Below are 9,515 nucleotides of genomic sequence, written 5' to 3' on the forward strand. Positions count from 1 at the left end.
ACGTTAAACGAAGAGGGGGGGGGTTGTGGAGGGGAGAGGGGGAATGTGGCGTTGACATATTGTATTAGCAATCAGCCTTCGGTCTGCGCACAGTAAACATGTTACAACGTGTTTCATACTTTTTCTTATTAAGTCACACTCGTCCAGCTTTTATTTCGTTAGTCGCTTTTTACAGGTATAGAGAACGCTAGCCTAAACGCAAAATGTAGTTCATTTCCCTTCCCGCGGGATTTTTGGAAAATCCTCTCACCAATATATATATATATATATATGTGTATATAAGGACTATACATGCCTATTTAGGAATAGACCTCTTCTGTCCGGCTACAAATAAGTATTTTAAAATAACTATGTACGCCAATGCGCCGTGTGGTTCCCGGCACCAAAAGAAAAAATAATGGAACCACTCCATCTCCTTCCCATGGATGTCGTAAAAGGCGACTAAGGAATAGGCTTATAAACTTGGGATTCTTATTTTAGGCGACAAGTTAGCAACCTGTCACTATTTGAATCTCAATTCTATCATTAAGCCAGACAGCTGAACGTGGCCTGTCAGTCTTTTCAAGACTGTTAGCTCTGTCTACCCGGCAAGGGATAAAGACGTGTTGTGTATGTATTTCTCATTTTTTGTGGAGGTTGTAGAAGGTGTTCATAGAAGAAGCTCTGTCTACCCCGCAAGGGATATAGACGTGATTATATGTGTGTATGTATGTAGGTACAATGTAAGTTATGTAACCTTATATAGCACCCTGGACGCGTACCGCCAGGCGATATCACGGTTCATTACCCATTACACACCTGACGGCGTCCAGGGCATTACAACCACTCGCTGTTCCCACGGGAGAGTACTCCCGGGATGTTTATATACGGCAATTTTACATCCACAGGGAAAGAGATGGAGTGGTCCTATTCTTTTTTTCTGTTGCCAAACCACACGGCACTTACATTGTATTTTGTTTTATCCTATACTACATACATACATACATATAATCACGTCTGTATCCCTTGCGGGGTAGACAGAGCCAACAGTGTTGTAAAGACTGACAGGCCACGTTCAGCTATTTGGCTTTAAGATTGAATTGAGATTCAAATAGTGACAGGTCGCTGGCCCATCGCCTAAAAAAGAATCTCAAGTATGTTAGCCTATCCCTTAGTCGCCTTTTACGACATCTATGGGAAAGAGATGGAGTGGTCCCATTCTTTTTTTTGTATTGGTGCCGGAAACCACACGGCACTTATCCTATACTATTAAAATTTAAAGCCATATTTGTGTACATATTTGTACACACGAAGAAAAAAATTAACGTAAACGTCTATATCCCTTATTTGGAGTAGAAAGAGCCAACAGTCTCCATATCAATAGGTACACTTAATAATCTAAATTGATTTTTTTAAATGGGACAAATTACACAGATTAAGTTAGCCTCGAACTAAGTTCGAGACTTGTGTTTCGAGATACTAACTCAACTATAATAAATACTTGTATAGATAAAAACCCAAGACCCAGGCCAATCAGAAATAGTTCATTTCTCATCATGCCCCGGCTGGGATTCGAACCCAGGACCTCCGATGTCACAGACAAGCGTACTACTGCGCCACAGAGGCCGTCAGAATTTCATAACTAGTATTTTCCAGATTGTTGGCTCTGTCTACCCCGCAAGGGATAAAGATCTGATTATATATATTAAATATATATAATTAAATATAATATCTCAGCCGTCCACCGATTCTCGTAAATTCTCATACATAATTCAGAAAAAGGCTTTCCATTTTGCGTTGGCATAACCCCCACGGCGGCAGAAGGGGTTCGATCGTCGTCGCTTCGTTAAACACATTAGCTGAAGAGCTACATCCCAGGTCTTCCCTTCACCCCTCCCCCCACCCCTTCTTACCCCCTCTATCATCCTAATCCGGCTACGGATAAAACGGGAATACCTTTGATATCTTAAAGGCTTCTTAAAACTAAATAATGTAGTGCTTTTGAAAGCGTGTTCGTTGAAATAGGCGTACGATGATGAGCTTAGACAAGGTATAATATGTGATAGTCTATCGCAATTTATACTGCAATTTGTTATCAATGAATTTGCCATTTTTTTTTGATGACTGACTCAGACTTACTTACGTACTTTTAGGCTGAAATTTAGAATTATAACACTCAAATCTTTTAAGAGGGATTTCTAAAAAAAAAATATTTTTTTATTAAAAATTATTGCTTATATTTTGGCGTCACATCCATGAGTGGGAAGACCTAGACGAACGTATCTTGATCAAATTAATGACGTCCTGGTAAAGGGTCAGGTCAAAAGTACCCGAAACCGCCGAGCTTGCATGAAGAGAGTTATGAATGTGGATGAAGCGAAGGAAGTATGCAGAGATCGTGGCAAGTGGAAAGAGGTAGTCTCTGCCTACCCCTCCGGGAAAGAGGCGTGATTTTATGTATGTATGTCACATCCATATACTTACCAGAGTAGGCGTTCCGGTATGAGCCGCCGCCAAACATAACACCCTTTTCGGGCGCTTGAGCAAAAACACTCGCTCTTACAATGTTCCCTTTGTATGTTTTCCTGCCTCGCTAATGCACCTTTCATGACAATATTTGCATTATTCAGAGCACAGAGCAAAATCGACAAGGTTCTGTGATTTTTAATTTGACAGCCTCTGTGGCGCAGCGGTAGTACTGTTGTCTGTAACACCGGAGGTCCCTAAATAAACATACATACATATAATCACGTCTATTTCCCTACGGGGTAGACATAGCTAACAGTCTGATAAGCCACGTTCAGCTGTTTGGCTTAATGATAGAATTGAAAATTTATATAAAGTGACAGGTTGCTAGCCCATCGCCTAATAAAAGAAATTCCAAGTTTCTAAGCCCATTCCTTAGTCGCTTTTTACGACACTCAAGGGAAATAGATGGAGTGGTCCAATTTTTTTTGTATTAAATTAATAAATTTGAATCTGAACTCTGTCATGAAGCCAAACAGCTGAACGCGGCCTATCAATCCTTCAAGTCTCTTGGCTATGTCTACCCCGCAACGTGATTATATGAATGTATGTATGTTTGTAACAGCGAATTCTAGTGAAATATATTCTCGTGTACCAATATTATTATTTGGAAGGTCAAATGAAAATGGATTCTTCAGAGGCAGTGCTGTTAATCCAGGTCCAAATTGAACGCCAGTCGATATAATTGAATCGTGATCCGCGGCCAATGTGCTGCGATGTAGGGTCGCCATATTAATTAGTAATTTAAAAAACAAATATTGTCATTATCATTTTTGTATAATTAAAATATATAGGAACAATTAATTGAGGTCATAGGTACTTATAAACTTTGGGCGAAAATATATTTATGTATGTTTGTAACGCGATAACTTTCGTACCGCTGGTCTGGTTTTGATGAAATTTGAGATATACATATGTAGGACATGTCAATAAAATTTTTGCGAGTCTAGAAGGTCTTAAAGGTACGGCAGGAGACTTCGTGAGTAAACTCCAACAGATAGATGTACTTCAGATGTGTACGTAACAATTTATTTAACTTACTTATATTTATACTAGCTTTCCGCCCGCGGCTTCGCCCACGTGTAATTCAGTTATATATAGCGTTTTTTAATGATCTCGACAGGGCTTTTTCTTCCACAGGCTGAAATCTTGTTACAACTGGAATTAAATATAGCCTGTGTTACTCAGGGATGATGTAGCCTCGTGATAGTTAATAGAAAATAAAATTCGGGTGTTTTATTTATGCATACCGATTACGCCGAGATTTATGGACCGATTTACGTGATTCTTTTTTTGTTCGGTAGAGTATACTTTCAAGTTGGTCCCGTTGTTACCTAGTCAGGATCTGATGATGGTATTCCAGGGAAATCAAGGGCAAACCTCAAATTTACAGGCAATTACGTTTTTGACAATTTCATAGATCTGTTTAAGTATTTGCGTCTGATAGTCATCATCCCATGTGAATGAGCTGATGATGGAAGGTACAACTCCTCAACGGTTAGGAGTTGAAAAAAAATTCTTACGAAGTTATACGTACATGTAAGGCTATTAGGTTGACCTGATAATAAAAAGTAAATCTCATTAACGTTAAGAATTTAGGTGAAAATGGATGCGGACAAATTTCGTCTCTTCACTTGTTTCCTTTTAGCTGTTTGTATGGGTAGTGTTAACACAAAATAGGGATTTAAAGGCGTGATGTTATTAATGTTATGCATGTACGTACATAATTATGTATGTTATTATGTATGTTAAAGAGACGACTGAAAGTTGTCATACAAAGTCTTTTTTTTTAAGGATGGGAAATCATCAAATGACCTCTCCCGCTCTGGGTGGAAAGGAAGGGAGTGTCAGACTTTTACTGACTAAAACCCACCTCGTTCCTTCAGTTGCCCTTTGCGTTCCGGGGCCACGGTATCTCGTTAGAACTTTCCCGCAGCCCCGGCTCAGTTTATCCCGTTTCCCCCCCTTGGGGGTTGACATTTCAAAAATCCCTTCTTAGTGCTCACTTATGTTACTAAAGGAACCTCTGTTCAAAATCTCAGACTCCTATACCGAGCGGTTTCGGCTGTGCGTTAATAAATCAGTCACCCAATCGCACCCCCTAAATCACGATTGGAGGGTAGTTTGAAAAAACTTATAATGTCAAACATATTTACTTGCCTATGTACGTGTTCATGCCAAGTTTCAAGTTTATAAACCCAAGGAATAAGATTTTTCATAGAAACGTTTTTACCCCTTTTCCCCCCCCTTGGGGGTTGAATTTCCAAAAATCCTTTCTTAGTGCTCCCCTACATATCCCAAGGAACCTACATTCCAAATTTCAGCTGTCTACGACCAGTAGTTTCGACTGTGCGTTGTCTGTCAGTCAGTCACTCAGTAACGGAAGAGTTTTATATATATAGATAGTGGGGTATGGTTCCCGGCACCAATTGAAATAAGAAAAGGACTATTCTATCATAAAGCCAAACAACCAGTATTTTCAAGACTGCTGGCTCTGTCTACCCCGCAAGGGATGTAGACGTGATTGACGTGTACATAAGTAATCTTCACCAGTGAAGTAGATATGAAAAGTAGGTATAAGTAAGTTAAATTGTACATTTTAACTTAGGCCTTGTGAGATTTTATTTATATTAATGGATACTATTTGGTATGAAATTCATAAATATAACTATGAATTTTATCAAAGCTACATACGTTTCTTTTAAAGTATATATTAGCATATACATACATAATAATCACGTCTATAACCCTTGCGGGGAGACAAAGCCAACAGTCTTGAATAGGCTAGAAGGCCACGTTCAGCAGGTTGCTAGCCCATTGCCTAAAAGAAGAATCCCAGGTTTATAAGCCTATCCCTTAGTCGCCGCTTTCAGTCTCTTTATAACTTGGAATACTGTGTAAATGAGATTTCGGAATCTCCTGGTATAGGCTTGCACGCTTAAAAGAAGACTCCAATCACATCCTTTTTGTATACTTTGCTTGTAGAAATAAACAATTTCGAACTTTTGAATTTATCCTACTAATATTATAAATGCGAAAGTTTGTATGTCAGGATGTCAGTATGGATGTTTGTTACTCTTTCACGCAAAAACTACTGAACCAATAACGATGAAATTTGGTATGTAGGTAGCTGAAAACCCAGAATAACATTGGCTTACACTTTTTATCCCGGAGTCAACGCGGGAATGATTCCACACGGACGAAGTCGCGGGCGGCCTCTAGTGGGATATATTGAGGTAGAATTCAAACTGCTTATATACTTCAGGTCATTTTATTGAAGGTTGTGCTGCTACGGCATCTACGTGCATCGCTACTCCGCGCACCGGTGTATGGAACCCCCTTGCCGAAGATACGTCACTGAAGTTTAGCATTTAACCACTTATTAATAAGGTTCTAATTTAATAATTAAAAATAATGGGTATTTTTATATATGTAAAAAGGTTGGAATTTAATATAAATATGGACTGGCGGGATTTTCCAGAGAGTTTGTCAATTTTCTAGTCCTTCGAGGAGGACAAACTAGTAAGGAATTAATAAGACAGAACTGACTGTAAAATTGAGAAAGGCCGACCTCGGCCAACTTCTAAGGACCAAATTTCGAATGTCTTAAAAAGGAGAGATGTTAGGAGTACCCGTAATCGTCGAGTATGCATGAAAAGAGTAATGAGTGTGGAGGAAGCGGGAGAGGTCTGTAAGGATCGAAGAAAGTGGAAATCCGTAGTCTCTGCCTATCCCAATGGGAGACAGGCATGATGCCAATATAATCTGGCCGAAACTAATTTCAATTACACCAAATATCAACTTTCTAATTAAGTGTTGTTGAATGTACCTATTTCCAAATTCCAAACGTCAGTGACGTAACTTCAACAATGTGTCCGCACAAGTTTGGAGTTCCCGCCGTACTGGTTGACCGACAAACATACATCGAAAACCCATCTAAATTAGAACCAAATATTTAATGGAACACTATGTGTGCAATATTCAATTGAAAAAGGCCGTTAGATAAGTAAAAAACTTATACGCAATGGTTTTTTACATCTTCAAGCTTGTATTGAGGGTTCATTGCAAACAATAAATAAACTATAATCGTGAGTATGAAAAATAGATAAAGCCTGATAGATCAAAAGAAAGTTTTTCGCGTATCTGTGGAATAAATTAAACAGGCTAATAAATATATATGTATGATATATGTATTTTCACTCTTAAGTAATGATGGGTTTAAGTTTCACATACATGACTAAATTGTGTACGTTTGACGGCCAATCAGAACTTCAGAACAGGTAAGTTACGATAGGATTTCAGACTTCAGAATTAAATTTTAATAAAAATCTAAAGGTAAAACTATTATTTTTTACACAGTGGGTTATTTATTTTGGTTACGTCAAATATCTAATTAATTGTTTCGTGAAATATCCTAAAATTTTAATTTGAGCGTTTAATAACCTAAAAATATATTACAATAAGAAGAACTCAATATTATCTACATATACATATACATGTAATTGTGCTATCAAAGAATTATCTATAAAAGTAACATTACATATTTTAAATAAAGGTATGTAAGGGTCGTATGATGGGATGCATAAACGTATGCACAGCGAACGCGATCTCGACTCTTACACTGGCGCCCCCCGTTGGGCGCCAGTGTTAGGGCCAGTAGAGTCGTGATCGCGTTCGCCCCCCGTTGGGCGCCAGTAGAGTCGAGATCGCGTTCGCTCCACGTTGGGCGCCAGTGTTAGAGCCAGTAGAGTCGAGATCGCGATCGCCCCACGTTGGGCGCCAGTGTTAGGGCCAGTAGAGTCGAGATCGCGTTCGCCCCACGTTGGGCGCCAGTGTTAGGGCCAGTAGAGTCGAGATCGCGTTCGCTCCACGTTGGGCGCCAGTGTTAGGGCCAGTAGAGTCGAGATCGCGTTCGCCCCACGTTGGGCGCCAGTGTTAGAGCCAGTAGAGTCGAGATCGCGTTCGCCCCACGTTGGGCGCCAGTGTTAGGGCCAGTAGAGTCGAGATCGCGTTCGCCCCACGTTGGGCGCCAGTGTTAGAGCCAGTAGAGTCGAGATCGCATTCGCCACACGTTGGGCGCCAGTGTTAGGGCCAGTAGAGTCGAGATTGCGTTCGCCCCCCGTTGGGCGCCAGTAGAGTCTAGATCGCGTTCGCCCCACGTTGGGCGCCAGTAGAGTCGAGATCGCGTTCGCCCCACGTTGGGCGCCAGTAGAGTCGAGATCGCGTTCGCCACACGTTGGGCGCCAGTAGAGTCGAGATCGCGTTCGCCACACGTTGGGCGCCAGTAGAGTCGAGAGCGCGTTCGCCCCCCGTTGGGCGCCAGTAGAGTCGAGAGCGCGTTTGCCCCCCGTTGGGCGCCAGTAGTCGAGATCACGTTCGCCACACGTTGGGCGCCAGTGTAAGGGCCAGTAGAGTCGAGATCGCGTTCGCCCCCCGTTGGGCGCCAGTAGAGTCGAGATCGCATTCGCCACACGTTGGGCGCCAGTGTTAGGGCCAGTAGAGTCGAGATCGCGTTTGCCCCACGTTGGGCGCTAGGGTTAGGGCCAGTAGAGTCGAGATCGCGTTCGCCCCACGTTGGGCGCCAGTGTTAGGGCCAGTAGAGTCGAGATCGCGTTCGCCCCACTTTGGGCGCCAGTGTTAGGGCCAGTAGAGTCGAGTTCGCGTTCGCCCCACGTTGGGCGCCAGTGTTAGGGCCAGTAGAGTCGAGATCGCGTTCGCCCCACGTTGGGCGCCAGTGTTAGGACCAGTAGAGTTGAGACCGCGTTGCGCCACGTTGGGCGCCAGTGTTAGAGCCAGTAGAGTCGAGATCGCATTCGCCCCCCGTTGGGCGCCAGTGTTAGGGCCAGTAGAGTCGAGATCGCGTTCGCCCCACGTTGGGCGCCAGTGTAAGGGCCAGTAGAGTCGAGATCGCGTTCGCCCCCCGTTGGGCGCCAGTAGAGACAAGATCGCGTTCGCCCCACGTTGGGCGCCAGTGTAAGGGCCAGTAGAGTCGAGATCGCGTTCGCCCCACGTTGGGCGCCAGTAGAGACAAGATCGCGTTCGCCCCACGTTGGGCGCCAGTGTAAGGGCCAGTAGAGTCGAGATCGCGTTCGCCCCCCGTTGGGCGCCAGTAGAGACAAGATCGCGTTCGCCCCACGTTGGGCGCCAGTGTAAGGGCCAGTAGAGTCGAGATCGCGTTCGCCCCACGTTGGGCGCCAGTGTAAGGGCCAGTAGAGTCGAGTTTAGGTTCGCTGCGCATACGTTTATGCATCCCATCATACGACCCTTAAAAACAAACGAACGTTAAAATAAGTTAACATTCGCATATTCATTCATTTTTGAACTATATTTGTCAAATATACAACATCTTTTTATGAATTAAGTTAATTATTAGGATGAATTTAATCAATGAAGAAATTATGTTTTTAAACTGAGAAGGTTAATTTCAAAAATTCTGAAGTCCGAAATCCGTTATACTTAAAATAGTTCAGAAGATTGCGATGACGATATATACATACATTATGTGCATACTTACATTATAAATATACAATTGAGTAACGAAATAAAACACATTTTGAGTTCGTAAATATGAACTGTGTTTATTTACGTGTCGTTCCAAAGGTCGCGGGAACTAGGGACGGGACAGTTCATTGGTTAACGGAACGCGAACTGTTTGCGCGGCGCATAAGTTGAATTAGAATCAGGCAATCTGCGCAGGCGCTGTGAGCGAAGGCTGTAAGGTTTTACACAGATTTGTCAACGCCCCATTCGCCTCAGTTATCGCTTTTACTCTGTTACTATGTTCTCTAATCTATGGCACAGCGGTAGTACGGTTCTCTGTGGCACCGGAGGACCCGGGTTCGAATTCCGGCCAGGACATGATGGGAAACGAACTTTTTCTGATTGACCTGGATCTTGGATGTTTATCTATATATGTATTTATTATTGAATATAATATCGTTGATCTATATCTCGTAACACAAGTTTCGAACTTACTTCGAGGCTAACTCAATCTATGCAATTTGTCCCGT

This window comes from Amyelois transitella, chromosome 11 (genome assembly GCF_032362555.1).
Source record: "Amyelois transitella isolate CPQ chromosome 11, ilAmyTran1.1, whole genome shotgun sequence".
Lineage (NCBI taxonomy): Eukaryota > Metazoa > Arthropoda > Insecta > Lepidoptera > Pyralidae > Amyelois > Amyelois transitella.